This window comes from Pan troglodytes, chromosome 18 (genome assembly GCF_028858775.2).
Source record: "Pan troglodytes isolate AG18354 chromosome 18, NHGRI_mPanTro3-v2.0_pri, whole genome shotgun sequence".
Classification (NCBI taxonomy): domain Eukaryota; kingdom Metazoa; phylum Chordata; class Mammalia; order Primates; family Hominidae; genus Pan; species Pan troglodytes.
Genome location: NC_072416.2, coordinates 31,409,675 through 31,430,303, shown reverse-complemented (window position 1 = coordinate 31,430,303; position 20,629 = coordinate 31,409,675). Strand labels below are relative to the sequence as shown.

Here is a 20,629-nt window from a genome sequence, read left to right as displayed (position 1 = left end):
TCTTCCTGCTTTTCCAGTGAGCTCCTTCTCATCCTTCAGGTGTTACCTTGACCATCACGTCCTCTGATAAATCTCTCTTGACATCTTTTACTGGGTAAATGCCCTCATTACAGGCTGCTGCAGCCCTGTGTCCCCATTCTCCTGAATCGTGTTGAAGTTGCAGTTCTACATGTATGTGTGAGTGTGTGTGTGTGTGTGTGTGTGTGTGTGTGTGTTGGTCACCTTCTCCATGAAGGCAGGAACCCACATCTGGCCTTGCTGACTATGGCATCCCCATTGCCTAGTATAGTGCTTGGCACATAGACCCTCCATAAATATTTATCAAATAGATAAATAATGAATCTTACTCCATTCCAGCCATTTCCGGGTATGAGAGAGATTCTGCTCTGCTCTGCAACTTGCTGAGGTTTTAGGTGCCAAAGTCTTAACTTCATCCCTTGAGAACCACGTTTAACAGTGAGTTGGCAGAGCCAACCTAGCCTGGTGTTGATTGAATGTCACTTCGAGATGGCAGCTGCTGTATTTCTTCCAGTTGGTGTCTCCAGCCCCAGACAGGGTGTACACGACAAGCTTTTCTCCAGACTGTGTCTTGGAGATCTGTCATACCAAGAGGGATGGATGCTTGTTCCATTTGCTTTTCCAGCTTCTCTGCACCTGGTCTCCCCACAACCCAACCAGTGAAGATGCTAGTGAGGAAGGCAGACAGGTGTCTCAGCGCCTTCCCCCTCCACACCCCCACTAGCTGTTAAGTATTCCATGGGATCCAGACAGAGAATTTTATTTGTTTTTCTGGACCCAAGCTGCCCCTTGACACAGCCGGTGATTGCTTTTTTTTAAAAAACCACGAAGGAGAAACTAGGTTTTTTCATACACTGATAAGGTGTCAGGTGACAGAGAGATCAGCATCCCAACACATAAATCTGCAACTAATCCTTAGAAATCAATATTTTTCATTAAGAACCTGTGAGAGTTGGACCATTATGGGGAAAATCTGTTTAGGTTGACACCTTGATGAAGTTATTCAGTTCAGGGGCTTAAGTCATTGAAAGGTAATAAAGAGCACAGAGCAATCTTGGGACTGGTTAGGGGAGAAAACGATGGGAGTATTTAGCTTCAGTTCAGTGAAAAATGACCTCCTGATTTATTGGGGAATGATGGGGTGCTGGCCTCTTGGGCAGGCTGGGCCAGACACCATGCACATGGCAGCCTTTCAGTCTCACCACCTCTCCTCCCTCTGCAGTCACTGCTGTTTATAAGCTGCCTGGCAATAACAAAGCAGTAGGGAAATATTTAGAGGGTTTTGGGAGAGTTCCAATATTCTCTAAGTCCCCACCCACATAATGCTCTTTCACATTTTGGACTTTCTCCTGTAGGTCACAAGGAATGGGGGTATTTAATTATTCTAATAGTTTAACAATGAGATTGAATTCACTTTTGTAAAATTGCCTTTATGACCTATGAGATCTGAAAGGACCCAGTTCATTGTCAGAAAGAACCAGGATTATTCGAAGCCAATCCCTGGTATCGTCAGGATCAAAAGGGTAGCATCAAATATTTCCTCGTGGGTCTCAATTGTCCATAGACAATCACATTGGATGGGATCTAGGAAGTACATTTTCTTGTCTCTCTCTCCTTCTCTCCTTTCTTTCTTTCTCTTTCTTTCTTTCTTTTTTCTTTCTTTTTTCTTTCTTTCTTTCTTTCTTTCTCTTTCTTTCTTTCTTTTTTCTTTCTTTCTCTTCTTTCTTTCTTTCTTTCCTTCTCTCTCTCTTTCTCTTCCTTCCTTTCTCTCTTTCTCACCTCTCCTTCTCTTACTCTTTCTTTCTTTCTTCCCTGTCCATGATCCCAGATCCATCTTTCTCCAGTCCTCTGTAATCAATGCCAGATGACAGCCATTCCTGATTTTGTCCTGGGAACTGCATGGTGGATTCTCACATTCTTGGAGTAGACCATTTAGAAGACAAACAAATCTCTGTCTTATGACTATTGATTCCCTCTCAGCATAACTTTCATGCATTTATAAGTGCTGGCAGCCACGCTGCATGGAAATATCCCTTTGGTACCTTCTTGTAAGGTCAACAGAGTGCTGCAGCACAGTGTTTTAGATTTGATGAAATATGATATGATTTCTGATTTAATACAGTTGAAAGATGTCCTGTCTGGGTGTGAGGCTGAGGAAGTATTCAAGTGATGAAAGGTACAGAGAGTCCCATTCCACTGAAAAGCCACACTGGCAGCTGGGTGGGATGTGTGTGGGCAATTGCAGTAGGGATAGTAAGAGGAGGGTGGATTCAAGAAAGAGTTAAGAATTCAAATGGATAGGAGTGCTAACAATTTGGATTAGGAATCCGTTCATGTGTTGAGCTTTCACTACCTCCTCATCACTTAGAAAGAGTGGGAGGAAAAAGAAGATAAGAAGAGCCAAGAAGGGAATTCAGATGAATGTCAAGAACTAAGGCACAAATAGAGGCACAGTCAGAGAGAGAGAGGGAAAAGCGGAAGGGAGTGGAGTCAGGGGAGCCAAGGGTGGAGAAGGACAGAAGGATTGACCGAGCCACTGTCCTCAGAGGTTGTGTAAGATCACTACTCAAAATGTCTATTTTGCTGGGCAAATATGGTGTTTTCTATGACCCTACTCAGAACTGGCTCAGTGCGGTGATGAGAGCCAGAGAGCAGTGGATGGAGGGGTGGGTAGAACTCAACTCCTGGGGCTTCTCTCTTGCTGTGTTCCATAGAGCTATGTTTCCAGATATGTCACCCTCACAGAGCATGATGTGAATGGCACTCCTGGAGGTTCTGGTTGGAAGTGGAGTCCCTGAGCATAGACTACACTACTCTTGAGTCTCTTGGCTGAGAAGAGAAGGGAGGAGGCAGTAGCTAGTGGGGAGTATCTAGCTCTGAGGGGATGGTGGTGCTGAAGAGGCATCCCTTACTATTAAAAACAAAGAGGGGCCAGGCGCAGTGGCTCACACCTGTAATCCTAGCACTTTGGGAGGCCAAAGTGGACAGATCGCCTGAGGTCAGGAGTTCAAGACCAGCCTGGCCAACATGGTGAAACCCCGTCTCTACTAAAAATAGAGAAAATTAGCCCGGTGCAGTGGCACACACCTGTAATCCCAGCTACTTGGGAGGCTGAGGCAGGAGAATCGCTTGAATCCGGAAGGCGGAGGTTGCGATGATGAGCTGAGATCGTGCCACTGCAGTCCAGCCTGAGTGACAAGGCAAGACTTTGTCTCAAACAAACAAACAATAAAACAAAGAGGGCAGGAAATAAATGAAAGGGTGGGATCTAGAAAAAAAATGGGGAATCTAACTTTGTACAGGAGCCACCTGTCTTCCACTGAGCAGCAGGAAAGGGGATAAGTGTCCACCCATCCCTAGCTCTTTAATGGAGCTCGTTCCCTGATACAACATACGCTGGGATTCTGTTTGGCTCAGTCTTTTTCTAGATCACAGTTGCCAGGCCAGACCAGGAATTGGGCTCAGTGTTTTTCTAGATTACAGTCTGGCTTGCCTACATGAGCTGTCAGTCTAGCTCTTATTTCCTGGCAGTGTATTCTAACACCTCATCCATTCACTTATCCATTCAACAAGTATTCATTGAGCACCTACTCTGTTCTAGATATTGTACTAGGCACAGGTGAGTACAAAGCTGAACACGATCCAATTCCTGTCCCCAAGGAGCTTAGAGTTTTGTGAGAGAGGCCGACAAGCAAACAGGAGATTACAGCATCATGCGGTAGGGGCTTTTCTATGGGTAAATCGCAGGCACCAGACTCAGTCTTGGAGCAAGATGCTACCTGGAAGAAGAGACATCTGAGACTAAAAGGGCAAGTGCAGTTTAGCCAAGCCAAGAGGTGGTAGGAATGGTATTTTGGGAGAAGAGCAGTCCAGTGAAAAGGCTCAATGGGTAGAGAAGGAGTGGCACATTGGATGAATGGAATAAGGCCTAAGAGGCTGGATTGTGGATTGAGAGGAGGGAAGTGGCAAGAAGTGAGGCTAGGGGAGAGTTTCTTAGCCTTGGGACAATTCACATTTGGTGCTGGGGTAACTCTTTGTTACAGAGGTCTGTCGTGCACACTCTAGGATGCTTAGCATCCCTGACCTCTTCCTGCTAGATACCAGTAGTACTCATTCCCTGCTTGTCACCACCAAAAATGTCTCCAGGCATTATTGCCAAATGTCCCCAGTTGGAGGTGGGGGAGCAAAATCACCCCCGACTGAGAACCACTGAATTAGAAAAATCAGGCAGGGATCCTATCCAAAAGGGTCCTACAAATCATGATAAAGAGTTAGGGCTTTATCTGGGAGGCAATGGGCAGCCCTTGAGGATTTTAATCATGGGGTGGGGGAGGGGTTCCACGAACAAATCCGTGACTTAGAAAGATCACCTTGGCTGCAATGACCCAGAGATAGAAGTGAGATCAAAGGCAGGAAGACCACTTTTGAGGCTGCTGCTGTGACCCTGGTGAGAGAGAGTGGGGACACGGATCGGGGGCAATAGAGTTCTGGTGGCCCAGTGAGATGTTTTCTTCGGTTTACAAATCTCAGCTTCTCTCTCCCCCTACCCTGTTTCAGGATGTTCCCTGAGTTGGAGACAGTGGTTCTCAAACTTTGTGGGCAGTCACCAAGAGTGCTAATAACAAGTGCAGTGGCTCAGGCTCCTTGAAGGGGGAAAGGGCCCAGGCCTTGGCATTCCTCCTGGCTTCCCCGGGTGATTCAGATTCCCACCAGCATTTGGAAACCACTGACTTAGGGTATCCATAGCTACAGTCAAGATACATTCTGTGGGTCTCAGTCCCACCTGACCTGCAGAATCTGGGATGAATGTCCCACCTGATGCACAGAATCTGGGATAAATGTCCCACCTGACCCATGGAATCTGGGATGAATGTGCTACCTGACCTGCAGAATCTGGGATAAATGTCCCATTTGACTCTCGGAATCTGGGTTGAATGTCCCACTTAACCCACAGAATCTGAGATAAATATCTAACCTACGTACGGAATCTGGGATAAATGTCCCAACTGACCCATGGAATCTGGGATAAACATCTGACCTACCTGTGGAATCTGGGATAAATGCCTCACCTGACTCATGGAATCTGGGATGAATGTCCTACCTGACCCACGGAATCTGGGATGAATGTCCTTCCCTGAGACGTGGTCTTTTCCAGGCTGCTCAGGGATCATACTCAGAACACTTGGTTCCTGGGCGTCCCTCCTGTCACATATCTGGGAGCAGTGCATGAGGTCCTGGTTGTGAAATTGCATATCTGCCTCTTGCTGACAGCTCCTGCAGGTCAGGGGATGCCTTGAGGACAGAAGTTGGCCATGGACATGTCTGCTGCTCCCATATAAGAGAAATTCGTAGGTGATTCCAAGCCCAGCTTCCTGGCCCTGATGCAGTCATATATCAAAATAAAGAGGGGCTGTTTCCAGGGGAACCTAGGCAACAGTAATAACAATAATTAAGAACAGTAGTGATAACAGCAAAGGTAAGAACTGCCATTTACAGGGGGCTTACAGTGTACCAGGCATTATGCTGAGAACATCGTATATATTATATCATTAAATCTTCACACTAAACTAGAACATAATTGCTAGAACATTACCCACATGTTACTGATAAGAAAAGGGAGGCTCACAGAGGTTAAGAAACTTGCCCGAGTTCATGTAGCTATTAAAAGGTAGAATTAGGAACTCAGGTCTGCCTGACTTGAGCATAAGCTCCTAACCACCGCACAGCCACTATAACCTTTCCCACGTCAGCCCAGCCTCCATCTCCAGTAACTTGAGACAGAGAATTTGCGAGTCCTTGTTTAGCCCCTGAGTATATCCATTAGGATCATGTTTGTTTGTGACAGAAACCCCAAATAAAAGTAGTTTATGCAAGGTGGAATTTTGTCTCCTCTACAAAAGAAGTCCAGAGGTATGCAGTTTAGAGCTGGTGTTATGCCCCTTTTACCTTGATGCTCTGTGATTCTCAGCAGACGACTGCTACTTCATGATCCAAGATGGCAGCTCACATGAAGCCATCACATCTGCATTCCAGCCAGCAGTAGGGAGGAAGGATCAAAGAAGGTGCTGTCTTTCTCCGAAGTCACACATAACCCTAGTTACATGTTTTTAGCCAGAACTTAGTCACATAATACCCAGTAGCAAGGGAATCTGCTCATCAACTAAAAATGAGTGTTTATTTCTAAGGTAGGCAGAGGAGAAGAAATTAGCGGCAGCTAATGGTCTCTGCCAGTGGAATGCTGCTAAGGATCTAGGCTAGATAATTTTTTAGATTGTTTTATTTTACAACTTTCACTTTTGTGGGTACATAGGAGATGTATATATTTATGGGGTACATAAGATATTTTGACACAGACATACAATGTGTAATAATCACATCAGGGTAAATAGGGTATGTATCACCTCAAGTATCTATCCTTTGTGTTACAAACAATCCAGTTATACTCTTTTAGTATTTTAAAATGTATAGTTAGATTATTATTGGCTGTAGTCAATCTATTGTGCTATCAAATACTAGATGTTACTCATTCTTTCTATTTTTTGTAGACATTAACCATCCTCCCCTCCCCCTATTCCCCATCATCCTTCCCTTCCCAGCCTCTGGTAACCATCACTCTAGGTTAGATAAATGTTTTGGGAGGGTAACCATGTAATTTATCATCGTAAGTGGGACACTTTGGGGGAGCAAAAGAAAGCACTAAAAATACTGAATAGGTATGAATGGATTTAGTTCAGGCATGGGACTGTCCAGGAGAATTGGAATGTAAAATCACCCTACTGGAGGAATCTGCCTCCTGTATTAGAAACAAGACTGGGTCAAGGTCGTTCTCATTATAAACCTGATAAAGTCCGACTCCATCCCTGCAGAATGTATATGTCCACTCTCTGGCTGGCTCTCAGCACAAACATTTTGATTGAGGTTTTGTCTAAATGCCAACTTGAGGTAACATCTTTGCCTTAGGTATTTGTCCTCAAAGGGCAGCAACCACCATTGATTTCTGCACTATGTGGCAGCTGTTTAATTCATTCCTTACCTAATTTCCCCTCCACCCTCTGAGGTCTATGAGTCAGGTGCTATCATCTCCACTTTACATGCATCCACTGAGGCTGGGGGTGGTGGGGTTAAAAGACGTTCCCAAAGTCCCTCAACAAATAAATGGCAGAGCCTGGGTTTGAACTGGTACCTTGTGGATACTGAGCACCCTTCTTATAACCACTCTATTATACTTCAGCCCCATCTCAGGCCATCCACTTGCCTACCTGACCCACTGTACTGCTCACCTGTCTTTTCCATTCCTGATTCCATAAACTGGGCTGCCTCATCACTGGGGCAACCATTTGGACCTCCTAGTTGATGTTCCTTTGTTATTCAAACCTCCTCCTTAGCTCCACATCCTCTCCTTTCCTATTCCACTCTCAGCTCTCCATGCCATCTTGGTTTCTACTCATTGGTAGCTCCATGGCCTTGGGCCCTTCATGGAGCTCAGACCAACTGGATCATCTCTGAGGTTTTCCCTACAGTGAGGAAGGATGAAGATAAGACACAAAGAATGGAAGACGTAGAGGCAGAGAAGTTTGCTGGTGGAGTGGTGGAAGCTTTAAGCTCTTCCTACTGTTGGCCACAGCTTTATAGGAGAAAGAAGATGTGGGGTCTTAAGAACTCACCTTGAAGATATGGAAGGGGGAGCTGACCAGGGGCACTTGAAAGGATGGCATAGCAGCATGAGAGCTCTGCAGAGGTTGAAGAGTTTGTATGTAGAGCTGCACCAGTTCACAGTGTGGTGTGATTTGCTTTACTACGGCTCAGTCTCCTCTGGGATGGGGAAAGAGAAGGCATGGTTGAGGGAAGCCTTGGTGTATATTCCCTGTGCTATTCTGCCATAACTCATAGTTAATTTTTCACATGTCTCTCATCTTATCAATTCTTGTATCCCCAGGGTCAGACACAAAGCCTGACACCTGGGAAGGTGTTTCTCAGATGTGAGTGTTTGATGAATGTTTCCTTTCAGCTCTAAACCCTGATGGCCTTTCAAATGCTGAGTACTCCTGTACCCCTTTCATGATCCATCCTCTGCCTCCCTCCCCACCAAATACTCACTCAAAAAAGATGCAGCTTTTTAAAACCAGCTATATTTATTAATAGCCATTAATGCATGTGGTCATTTAAACATTAATCATTCAATAAAGCAATACATCACAAAATAAAATAGAAATAACACAAAAAACAGTGCTTTCCCTTTATTTAACTAGTTGGTTGGGTCTTTGTGAGCCAGCTGTCTTTTGTAGTGAAATGTCCACATTTCATTAGGTGTTTGTGACGCCCTGGAAATAGCTTGTCGGTTCCCTTTCCTCTTCCTGCAGATGGCAGCATGGAGTAGTGGTTAAGCCCGTGGACTTTGGAATCAGGTTTTCTGCGCTCAAGTCTTGTCACTGCGATCTACTAGCTGTGTGACCTTGGGTGAGTTACTTAACCTCAGTTTCTCCATCTGAAAAATGGAGAGAATAATAAATACCTATCTCACAGGGTTGTTATTAGATCTTTCATAAAAAGCTGTGAATAGAATTGCTACTTTCCTTTCTACCACCCAGGTGGGGTGGGAAACTTCTGCTCTCGGCAGTCATTTAAATCCTGTGCTCTGGCCAGGTGGCTCACGCCTGTAATCCCAGCACTTTGGGAGGCTGAGGCGGGTGGATCTCTTGAGGTCAGGAGTTCGAGACCAGCCTGGCCAACATGGTGAAACCCCATTTCTACTAAAAATACAAAATTGCAGGGGGTGGTGGTGCATGCCTGTAATCCCAGCTACTCGGGAGGCTGAGGCAGGAGAATTGCTTGAACCCGGGAGTCGGAGGCTGCAGCAAGCTGAGACCGTGCCACTGCACTCCAGCCTGGGCGACAGAGGAAGACTCTGTTTCAAAAAAAAAAAAAAAAAAAATCCTGTGCTCTGACGATCCAGTGAGTTACTTCTTCATAGACAGCAAGAAACTCCCGGCCACCCGACTCTTGGTGGAGAGGAAGGGGCATTGCTTTTTAGTTTTACTCTCCATGATTTACAAAGGCAGCAGCATTTCTGAGTGAAAACGAATGCTCGCCTGCTGCTGGCTGGTTCTGTATGTATTGATTAGCGTCCCAGCGGTGGGACTGGGGGTACTGTTCTAGAAACACTCACTTTGATTCCTCAGATAAATCCCCCCTGGGTCCTGCTAGGAAACTAATTGGGAGTTGATTCTGATGAATAAATGTGCTGCCGCCGCCTGAGGAATTGACCACGCCGGCAGATGGCTGGAGAATGAGAAACACTCTGTTGTGGCCTTCTAAGGGGCCCATCAATAATAGATCGGCTCCAGCCCGGGGAGAGGGAAGCATTTCTGCTGCAGGTATGAATTATGGATGCCGTTTAGGGTAATGCGGATCTATCTCAAAGGTTCCGCTCAGTTTATGTGCTAGTAAAAGCCGGCAATTTGCTTGTGTTCCAGCTATAATTTGCGCTACATTAAGGGACCCTCCTTTCCATAATGGATGTGTGGTTGAACGCAGGCGCAGCCAGGCCTCGAGGGCAAGGCCTAGGCGGCCAGATCAGGAACACAGCTAGGTGTGATCCTCCCCAGCCCAGTCACAAGGCCCCAGACGTTTTGCTGAGGGTGCAAGTGGATGCCTTAAACTCTTTCCCAAGGTCCTGGAAAGAAACTGCGCTACAGCCTTGCTGTGACTCACTGTCAAATGCAGTTAATGCACATACTGAGAGGAGCACAAAGGAAAACCTATGGGCTACAGTCTGGACAAAGACACAGCAGTCTTGCAAGAGAAGCCGTAGATAGGGTGGTTAAGAGCACAGATTCTGGAGCCAGATTGCCCAGGTCTCAATTCTGGCTTTGCCATTTTCTAGCCATGTAGCCTTTTGCAAATTATGTAGCCTTTCTGTGCCTCAGTTTCCTCCTCTATAAAAAGGCAATAATAGCACTAACCAGTTATATGCTGAAGCCAGAGCAGACACGTGAAAGCCAACTGTTTAATTATCAGAAATTTTGCAAGCTTAAAAATTAAATTTTATAAGCTTGCAATTAAAACCAAAGGTAATAAATGCTCCAAACTCATTAATTCCTAATTATTTTACTCCATTTTACTACTATCTACGCTCTTGGGGCTACTTATGTCTACTGTGTCTGCATGGTGGCAATGATACGTAATGTACGTCCCTTTCCAATGATATATGATGTGCATCTTCCCAGTGATGTATGATAGGCATTTCTTCCCAACGCCAAGATCGTGACATTACACTGACAGCTTGGAATTGGCCACGGTGGGAGTAGTTACACCAGGGACATTGGCAAGTGCTACAAATCAAAGCTTTCCCATTGAGAGCTGGTTGTTAAACTTTTAAGAGCACACCAGTGGTACTGACCTAATAAAGTTGTTTGGAGGACTGAATAGTTAATATGTTTATAAATTGCTTAGAACAGAGCCTGGCACAAAGTAAGCGCCATATAAAAATTTGCTGTTATTATTTTCAGAGATTTTTACAATTTTTTTCTAGCATAGATCAAGTGGTCACTGTGTGAACGAAGCCCTCCAAGGAACTGCAATCTTTTTCTTTCTTCCTAACCCCTGTGGTCCAACAGCCTGAGAAAAGACTTATATACTTTCTCTTAAAGGAAAGGACACACTGAAATCTGGGGGGAAAATTGGTTTGGGTTCTCCTGAGCTTTTCAAAGTACTTTCCTTTAGTGTGAGCTGGTGTGATAGTGGACTGACTTTAGTGAGGAGTGGGATTCTGGCTTTATCACTGACCTGAGCAGATTATTTTACCTCTTCAAGTTAGGACTACAGGTGCACACCACCACAACTGGCTAATTAATTTTTTTTTGTTTTAAGAGATGGGGTTTTCACATTGTTGTCCAGGTTGGTCTCGAACTCCTGGTCTCAAGCAATCCTGCTTTGGCCTCCTCAGTTGTAAAAAGGGGGTAATAACGGCTGCCTCATGGGTTTGGGTGGTAAAGGTGATATGGTTGCCTGAGGTCCAATTCTACCTCTAGCACTTGCTGCCCCCAAGACCTTAGGAAAGCTCCCTGATTTCTATAAACCTTAGTTTCCTCATCTATAAAATTGGAGCAATAATACTTCTGTTTCCTGGTGTCTGGGAGATGAAATGGGGTAATACAGTTAAGAAGGTAGCATTTTACCTGGATATAGGAGATGCTTAATAAATATTAACAGTGACCTTAGCTGCTACTTGGCAATGATACCTCTTACCATCCCTGATAACTGGGTGGTTTTGGCTGATCTGGCTGGTTGGCTGCGGAAGGCTCCCTTTCTTTCCTCTCTCTTGCAGAACTCTTCCTCCCAAAACTGTGCCTCACTGAGCTGAAGGGCTTGTGACCTCTCATACTGAGGCTGTGTCCTCTGGGATAGAGTGTGGTCAGAAGGGCTTGTGACCTTCTCATACTGAGGCTCTTCCTCTTGGGTAGAGTGTGATCAAGCAGTGCATCCTTGCTCACACCTGCAAGCAAATGGCTCAGAGCTGTTGTGAGGATTAAATGGGATAATGTAGGTGAGGATTGAATGGGATAATGTAGGTGCAGCAGGACCACTCATTAGGAATTTAACATGGCAGAATGGCCTGCTGAGGAACGAATTGTGTCTTATTTTCTCAGCTGGATGTTCATCAGAGAAGGATGAGATGTTCTTTCTCTTCTCTTGCCCAGGGGGATGAATGGGTCTTTGTGTCCTTAAGGTTTGAGTTTGTACTGTCTCCTCTGTGGGAAGGGTTAACAGAATTTTTCTTAGGCTGTGGCATCTCAGGAGTCTAGGAAGGAAGAAAGGATTTTAGCTCCTTAGTGAGGTTTGCTCAAAAGCAGTGTCTGGGTGGTTTTCTCTGAAAAGCCAGATGCTATGGGCAGGGGCTTGTGAATCATATGAGGATATCCTGAGGCCAGGCTCTGAACGGTGGGTGACCCCTGGGTTTGCTGGCCACTACCCTCTCCCAAGTGGGAAACAGAACTTATGGCACCTTTGAATACTCAGTGGGAGGCTAGGCACTGAATGTGATTTGGGGCTTTCCAGGATCACAGAAAGAGGAAGGTGGGCTTCGAGATAATGGGGAGAATCTACTTATTTGTTTATTTATTTGAGATGGGGTCTTGCTCTATTGTCCAGACTAGAGTGCAGTGGCTCGATCACATAGCTCACTGCAGTCTCTAACTCCTGGGCTCAAGCAATCCTGCCTCAGCACCCTGAGTAGCTGGGACTACAGGATCACACCACCACACCTGGCTAATTTTTTTTTTTTTTGGAGACAAGAGTCTCACTTTGTTATCCAGGCTGGTCTCAAACTTCTGGCCTTAAATAGTCCTCCCGCTTTGGCCTCTCAAAGTGCTGGGATTACAGGTATAAGCCACCACAACTGGCTTGGGAGGGGCCTAATAAATAACTGGTAACTCAACTTCTTGATAACCTTGTTCTCTTGGGGTATGAGGTTGTGTTTGAACTGGATTATGTTTGGTACAGACAGAGAAACATGCTTTTACGTTCACCTTTCAACTTGAGAGCAATTCTTATTTGTGACTCATGTAATATGCTGGCTTCATAATAGAGGCTCAATAAATGGTCGTTCTCTTCACTCTTCTGTTTATTCTTTATTACATTTAATCACAAATCTGAACCCTATAGCAGTTTAAGGGTTGAAACCTAGGGCTTGAGAGTTCAAATCCTTGATCCACCACTTACTTGGCTGTGTGAACCTTGGGTAAATTCCTTAATCTTCATGAACCTCAGTTATACCATCTGTAGAATGGGGATTAAAAAATAGTGCTGTCTGTGAAAATGAAATGACTTTTAACCCAGTGCCTCTGGTGTAATAAGTACTAAGTAAATGGTGCCTTTATTTTTGTATGCTCTATGAGTCAAGTGGGACAAAATAAATTCCATTAAACAAAGGAAGAAATGAAGGCACAGAGAGCCGGATGTCTTCCCTGAGGTCAGTAAAGGACTCATGAACCCAACATGTGGCTCTCTTGTGATCCAAGCCAGAAGGGAACATGGTGTTCCCAGTACCGCTCAGAGCCAGGATTCCACCAGCCTGAAAGTTCCATGTTCCCAAAAGCTTTTCAAAGCTATAAATATAGATGGAGCCTTCTGAGAAATGTGCTGGGTCAGGGCTTTTGCCTAAGCAGACAACTTTGGCTGGCTTTGGCCCTTTTTCCTGATTGCCCTGTTCCATGAATCTGTTGTTTTAGTGCACTCTGTGGTTTCTAGTTGAATCTTCCAGAACCACTTAAGACTTAGGGAGGAGAGGAGGGTAGGATGCCAACCTCTGGAAAAACATGGGCACTGGAAAGACCCAGTTTAATTTAGCCAGAGTCACCACTGAATCTGTCGGGGCAATTGTTTTTAAATTTTAAGTGGCATATTTCCTTGTTTAGTTATTTTTAGAGCTGGTTTTCTGATTATAAATGCATTACGTGGCAATTATAAAAAAAATAAGGAAGTCAAAAATCCCATCTTTTTTTTTTTTTTTTTGGAAGGCAAGCAGGTTAGTAAAAACCCAATTTACCTAAATCCCATTGGAGTTTGAAAACTATACACCTATACACGCCTTATAGAATTGATAGCTTTTCCAATGAATTAATCAGTAAATCAATTAACCAGAAAATCTTTATTGAGTGCCTTTTGTGTGCTAAGGCAGATTCCAGGATGAGGTAAGAAAATGAAAAGCTCTGAACTAATAAATGTCATCCAGTCCCAGAGGGAGATCAATCCAATGGCGATGGAATTAGTGATCAAGTGATTGGTCCTTAGAAGTGGCAGGAGTTGAGGCAGACAACAAATGTGCTATGAACTGGATGAAAAATGAGCCCCAAGGTGAAGGAAAGGCTTGTTGAAAAAACCCAGTGGGGAAACATCCTGTTTCTTAGGCCACAAGTGAAGGGAAGGCAACCATATCCATCCATCCACTCAGCCACCCACCTGGTTTGTAGAAATTGAGCCAGTGATGCATCTAGTTAAAAATTGCATGCAGTTAAAAATTTTTATTACTCTGGCAGGGCGCAGTGGCTCACGCCTGTAATCCCAGCACTTTGGGAGGCAGAGGCGGGTGGGTCACAAGGTCAAGAGATCGAGACCATCCTGGCCAACATGGTGAAACCCCATCTCTAATAAAAATACAAAAATTAGCTGGGTGTGGTGGTGCACACCTGTAGTCCCAGCTACTCGGGAGGCTGAGGCAGGAGAATCACTTGATTCTCAAAGTCCCAGCTACTTTGGGAGGCAGAGGTTGCAGTGAGCCGAGATCATGCCACTGCACTCCAGCCTGGGTGACAGAGCGAGACACTGTCTCAAAAAAAAATGTTTTTTACCCTTAAAAAACAGCCTTTTGAGGTATAATTGACATATAATGAACTGCAATATTTAAAGTGTACAATTTGATAAGTTTTGACGTAAGTCTACACCAGTGAAACCATTGACACCATCAAGATAATGAACTTATGCATCACCCTTAAAAGTTTCCTTGTGGCCCTTTCTAATTCTTTCCACCTACCTTCCCAGACAACCACTGATCTGCTTCTGTTGGTATATATTAGTTTGGATTTCCTACAACTTTATAAAAATGGAATAATACAGTATTCACTAGTTTTTGTTGAGTTTACTTCACTCAGCATAATTATTTTCAGATCTATCCACATGGTAGCATATATCAATATTTCATTATTTCTCTTGCTGAGTAGTATTCCATTGTATGGATATACCACAGTTAAATTCACCTGTTGTTGAGCATTTGGGTCATTTACAGTTCTTGGATACTAAAAATAAACTTGCTTTTTGTACAAACATGTTACACAATGAGAGGTCAAAGAACAAGCCTGACAAATCCAGTTTCTCAGGAAGAAACATTTAACAGGGACTTATGAACTGGAGCAATGTCTTGGGAAGCCACAAGATGTTGGCTCACTGCATTCACCCTAAAAAACATATTCTTCCTATAGTAAGCTTTTTTGATAAAACATGTGCAGCTAGTCATGTCTCAGACTTTCTTGCAAAACTCTTGACCACTGGATAGGTTAGATAAATGTCTTTATGAAGGATTATCTAAGCTATAAGAACATCTTGGTAGGCAGGAATCACACATTGGTCATCGCGGTGGTTTCCCTTCAAGATGGTGTCACACTCCTGCCATGCAACAGACTGTTTTCCTGCAAGACATATGCTTTCATTTGTTCATGGGTAAACACCTAGGAGTAGAATGGCTGGTTCATATTGTAAGTACATGTGTAACTTTTTAAGAAACTGAGAGACCATTTTCTAAAGTGATTGTACCATTTTACATTGCCACCAGCAGTATATAAGAGTTCTATTTTCTTTTTCTTTCTTTTTTTTTGAGATGGGATCTCACTCCTGGGGTCTCACCCAGGAGGCAGTGGCACAATCTTGGCTCACTGCAGCCTTGACCTTCTTGGGGTCAAGTGATCCTCACACTTCAGCCTCCCAATAGCTGGGGCCACAGGTGCATGCCACCATGCCCGGCCAATTTTTTGTATTAAATATTTTGGGTAGAGACGGGGTTTCACTATGTTGCTCAGGCTGGTCTTGAACTCCTAAGCTCAAGCAATTCTCCCACCTTGGCCTCCCAAAGTGCTGGGATTACAGGCATGAGCCACCGAACCCGGCCAAAAGTTCTATTGTAACCATTCTAATTGGCATAGTAGTGATATGTGATTTTAATTTACATTTCTCTAAAGATTAATGATTGAGTCTCTTTTCATGTACATGTATCCTGTCTGTATGTCTCCTTTGGTGAAGTGTCTGTTCAAATATTTTGGCCATTTAAAAAATTGGCTTGTTTTCTTAAGTTTTTGGAGTTCTTTATATATTTGAGATATAAATTTTTTATAAACTATATGATTGATCAGACATATGATTCTCTAACTCTGTAGCTTGTCTTATATTCTCTTCACAGTGTCTTTTAAAGAGCAAACATTTATTAATTTGATGAAGTCCAGTTTATCGGTTTGTTCCTTTTTGGGTCATACTTTTGATGATGAATCTAAAAAATCTTTGCCTAGATCAAGATTAAATTTTTCAATGCCCTAAATGTTTTATAATTTTAGGATTTATATTTAGATCTACAATCCATTTTGAATTAAGTTTTATATATGATGTGAGGTATGGATAGGAGTTCGTTTTTCTTTTTGCATATTGGTATCTAATTTTCTCGGTACATTTTTGAAGGGACTTTAATTTCTCCACTGAATTCCCTTTGCATTTTTGTTAAAAATCAGCTGTCCATATATATGGGGCTATTTATGGATTTTTGTATTCTATTTCATTGATCTATTTATCATCTTTTATGCCAGTATTATAGCTTTGTAATAAGTCTTGGATGGTGTTAGCATTACAACTTTGTTCCTTTTTTTTTTTTTTCCAGAGGTATCTTAGCTATTTTAGGTCCTTTGCAGTACCATATACATTTTAGAATGCATCAATTTCTACAAAAAATGCTTCCTGGAGATTTCTGTTTGGATTTCATTGAATCTATACATCAAGTTGGGAAAATTTACATCATCTTAACAATATTGAGTTTTCTTGAACCTATAAGTATAGGTTCAAGACCAACATTTTATTTATTTATTTATTTATTTATTTATTTATTTATTTATTTATTGAGATGGAGTCTCTGTTGCCCAGGCTGGAGTACAGTGGTGCACTCCATCTGGGCTCACTTCAACCTCTGCCTTCCAGGTTAAAGCGATTCTTCCGCCTCAGCCTCCTGAGTAGCTGGGATTACAGGCATTCACCACCACACTCAGCTAATTTTAGTATTTTTAGTACAGATGGGGTTTCACTATGTTGGCCAGGCTGGTCTTGAACTCCTGACTTCAAGTAATCCACCTGCCTCGGTCTCCCAAAGTGCTGGGTTTACAGGCATGGGCCACCATGCCTGGCCTATTTTGGTCTTTAACTTCTCTTGGCAGTAGTTAGTAATTTTCATAGTGTAAGTTTTTCACATCTTTTGTCAGATTTATCTCTAAGTATTTAATATTTTTGATGTTATTGTGAATGGTATTGTTTATTAATTTCAATTTCTGGTTGTTTATTGGCATCATATAGATATATAATGGGTTTTTGTATCTTAAGATTGTATCCTGCAATTTCACTAAACTCAATTATTGGTTCTAGTAGCTTATTTGTTGCTTCTATCAGATATTCTGCATAGATGACCACGTCATCTGTGAATAATGAGAGTTTTACTTCTTTCCTATCTGAATGCCACTTTTTTCTTTGCACTACTGCACTGGTTAGAACCTTTAGTACAATGTTGAATAGAAGCAGTGATAGTGAACATACTTGTCTTGTTCTTATCCTCAGAGGAAAGCACTTATTCTTTCATTATGATGTTTGGTATAGGTTATTTGAAGATGCTACATAGTTGAAAATGTTCTCTTCAGGTTCTACATTGCTGAAAATTTTTATTAGAAATGAATGTTGTTAAATATTTGCAAATGAGTTTTTTTGCATCTATTGAGATAATTTTTTTTTCTTTTTTAGTTTGTGAATTTGGTAAACTACTTGATTTGTTTTTGAATGTTAAACCAACCTTGCATTTCTGGGATGAAGCACTACTCATCATAATGTATTATCCTTTTTATGTATTGTGGGATTCAATGTGCTAATATTTTGTTTTGCAGTTTTACATGTATAGTCATGAAGAATATCCATCTGCAGCCTTCTTTTCCTGTAATATCTTTGTCTGATTTTAATGGTAGGGTGATAGTGGTCTTATAGAGTCAGTTGGGGAGTATTCTTCCCTGTCCTATTTTCTGGACGACTTTATACAGAATTGGAGCTTGCCAAGTACGTGAGCTTGGGGAACATGCATCTGCAAAATTGAGGAATAACAATGCAGTAGTGCCTACATCACAAAATTGTTGTGAGAATTAAATGAGACGATGTATACATTCAATAACTTTTACTTGTTATAATTATTACCATGAGCCAGTGTCTCCGAGACAAGACTAAACTGGAGAATGGGATAGAAAAGGGCCTCAAGGAAGGGTATGGACTGTTTTTCTCTCCAGATATGGTCTCACTTGGGCCTTCATGTCCCTTACTCCTTAAGGTCATTGGAAAGACAAAAACTGGCCCCCCTACTTAATCTCTGCCCACATTAATTAACTTCTGCTAGCCTTGTTTTCTTCATTCACAAGGAAGGGATATTATTAATAGCAAATATTTGTTGGGCACTTTCTAGATGCCAGACACTGTCCTGAGCACTATCCATGTGTCATCACTTAATCTTCACAACAGCTTATGAGGTAGGTACTATTATGATCCCCAGTTTTGGTGATGGGAAACTGAGGCAGAGAGCTGTTAGTAACATTTAAATTCACACAGCTAATAAATGGCAGAACTGGGATATGAACCCAGGCAGTTTGGCTCTAGAGTGCACTTTTTTACCCCTTCTCTCTTCTTACCTTATAGATGTTGTTGTCATTGGTGGTGGTGGTGGTGTGTGTGCATGTTGATTGAGATAACCTGGAACACATGAAAGATGTCAATAAGTGTCACTTTACTTTCCACAAGTTCTACAAAACTCTGGAAGGAATAGCACACTGATTATTTTGTCTTCTCTCAACTTCCATCCCCATGCCAGCCCCAATCCAGGGCTGACTCCAATTAGAAGAGGCTCTGTTTCAGCAGAGAGGATAAGCTCTAGTCCCAGAAGAACCCTGACTCTCAGGGTAGAGTGCAATGCCAAGGGCCCCTGGCCCTTTGCTACTCAAAGTGTGGTCCTGGGACCAGCAGCATTAGTATCATCTGGGAGCTTGTTAGAAATGCGTGATCTCAGGCTTCACTATGACCTACTGCACCAGAATTTGTATTTTAACAAGACCCCAGGTGATTTGTGTGCACATTAAAGTCTAGGAATCACTGCCCAAAATCAATACTTTTTCTGCTTGATCCTTCCAAGCGGTCACTCATTTGCTGAGGTGATGGGAGTTCACCAATGCATCCCTTCACAGATGCGATGTTTATATTGAGTACACATTTATCTTCCCTGTGCGGGAGATGCAAAGTCAAATCCCTTCAGTTGGCCAGATGGGAACTCTGGTAGAGTGTGCATGTTCTGTCTAAAAGGGACAGCTACCATTTCACTCCAGCCAACTGCTACATGGAAACGCTATCCCAGTGTTTAGATCTTCTGATATTTTCTTTTAAGATGGGCCTCACTCTGTTGCTTAGGTTAGAGTGCAGTGGCATGATCACAGCTCACTGCAGCCTCAACTTCCCAGGCTCAAGTGATTCTCCTGAGTCAGCCTTCGGAGTAGTTGGGACTATAGGCATGCACCACCATGCCTGGCTTATTAATTTTTTTTTTTTAGTAGAGACAAGATCTTGCTATGTTGCCCAGGCTATTCTTGAACTCCTGAGCTTGAATGAGGTGTGATCCCCACACCTGTTGGGATCTTCTGATATTTTAATCAAAGCTGGAAATGTGGATCTTCATCTGAAATCTCTTATTTGTTAAATGTTAATAACTAATTCAAACTAGTAAAATAATTTTGAGGGCCAAAGAAGCATGTGTGCTGGCCATATTCTCCAAGGGATGCCAGCTTGTGACCTCTGACCTAAAAATGACTTCTAAAGAGTGCAGCTTCTCAAATAAATCAAGTATGTATTGTACATGACAGTCTTTTGAAAGTTCAGAGGTTTTTGCAAAGCATGCAAGATTTTCCATTACTTGGTTGTCTCTACTGTCAGCTACACTCAACCACAAATATTTAATTGCTGTTTCATCTTCTGTACTTTGGCATGTATCTGTTCTCTTTGCTTTGACTATCCATTCCCCTTCATCCGTCTAGCTAGCTTTGATTCATCCTTCAAGATGCAAACCAAATTTCACCTCCTCTGTGAATATTTTCTGGTTTCCCTCCATCACAGTTGCCCACTAGTGCAATTCTCCACCCTGGGCCATGTTGTGCTGGAATCATTTGTTTATATCATTGTTTCCCCTATAAATGCTCAGACGTCAGGGACCAAGTCTTATTCCCAACATCTAGGAAGTGTTAGGCACAGAGTAGATGCACTCACTAACTATTGCAGCATAACCAATCACTCCACAACTTAGCAGCTTGAAACAGCAAACATTTATTATCTCAGTTTCTGTGGGTTAGGAATTTGGGTGTGGCTTTCCTGTGTATCTCTGGCTTGAGGTTGCTTACCAGGTTGCAGTCAGACCTCAAAGTCTCTCACCAGGTTGCAGTCAGAGTACGTGCTGGAGCTGTGGTCTCATGTGAAGTCTCAGCTGGGGGGAATCTGCTTCTAGGCTCCCTCCCACGGTTTTTGGAAGGTTTCAGTTATTTGTAGGCTGTTGGAGCTAAGGGTCTAGGGTCTCAGTTTCTTGCTGACTGCTGGCCAGAGGACTTCCTCAGTTCTTTGTCACTGGGATCCTTGGACAGCTCACAACATGGCCAGCTGGCTTCCCTTGGAGTGAGAGTGAGAGAGTGCTCCAGATGGAAGATGCCATCTCTTTGTAATCTAATTCCAGAAGTGACATCTCTCCTCTTCTGCATTCTACTTGCTAGAAGTCAGCCACTAAATAAAGCCCACACACAAGCGGGGA

At 43.0% G+C, this 20,629-nt stretch overlaps 1 long non-coding RNA gene across 1 annotated transcript; it reads right to left on the bottom strand.

Moving 5' to 3' along the window:
• Positions 1-8,419: 8,419 nt before the first annotated feature.
• LOC134808748 (uncharacterized) lies at positions 8,420-20,419 on the bottom strand. Its single transcript, XR_010152323.1, has 3 exons — positions 20,229-20,419; positions 18,480-18,540; positions 8,420-8,503 (listed from the first exon to the last, which is right to left on the bottom strand). It is a non-coding gene; the product is annotated as an uncharacterized LOC134808748 (long non-coding RNA).
• Between the last annotated feature and the right edge of the window lie 210 nt (positions 20,420-20,629).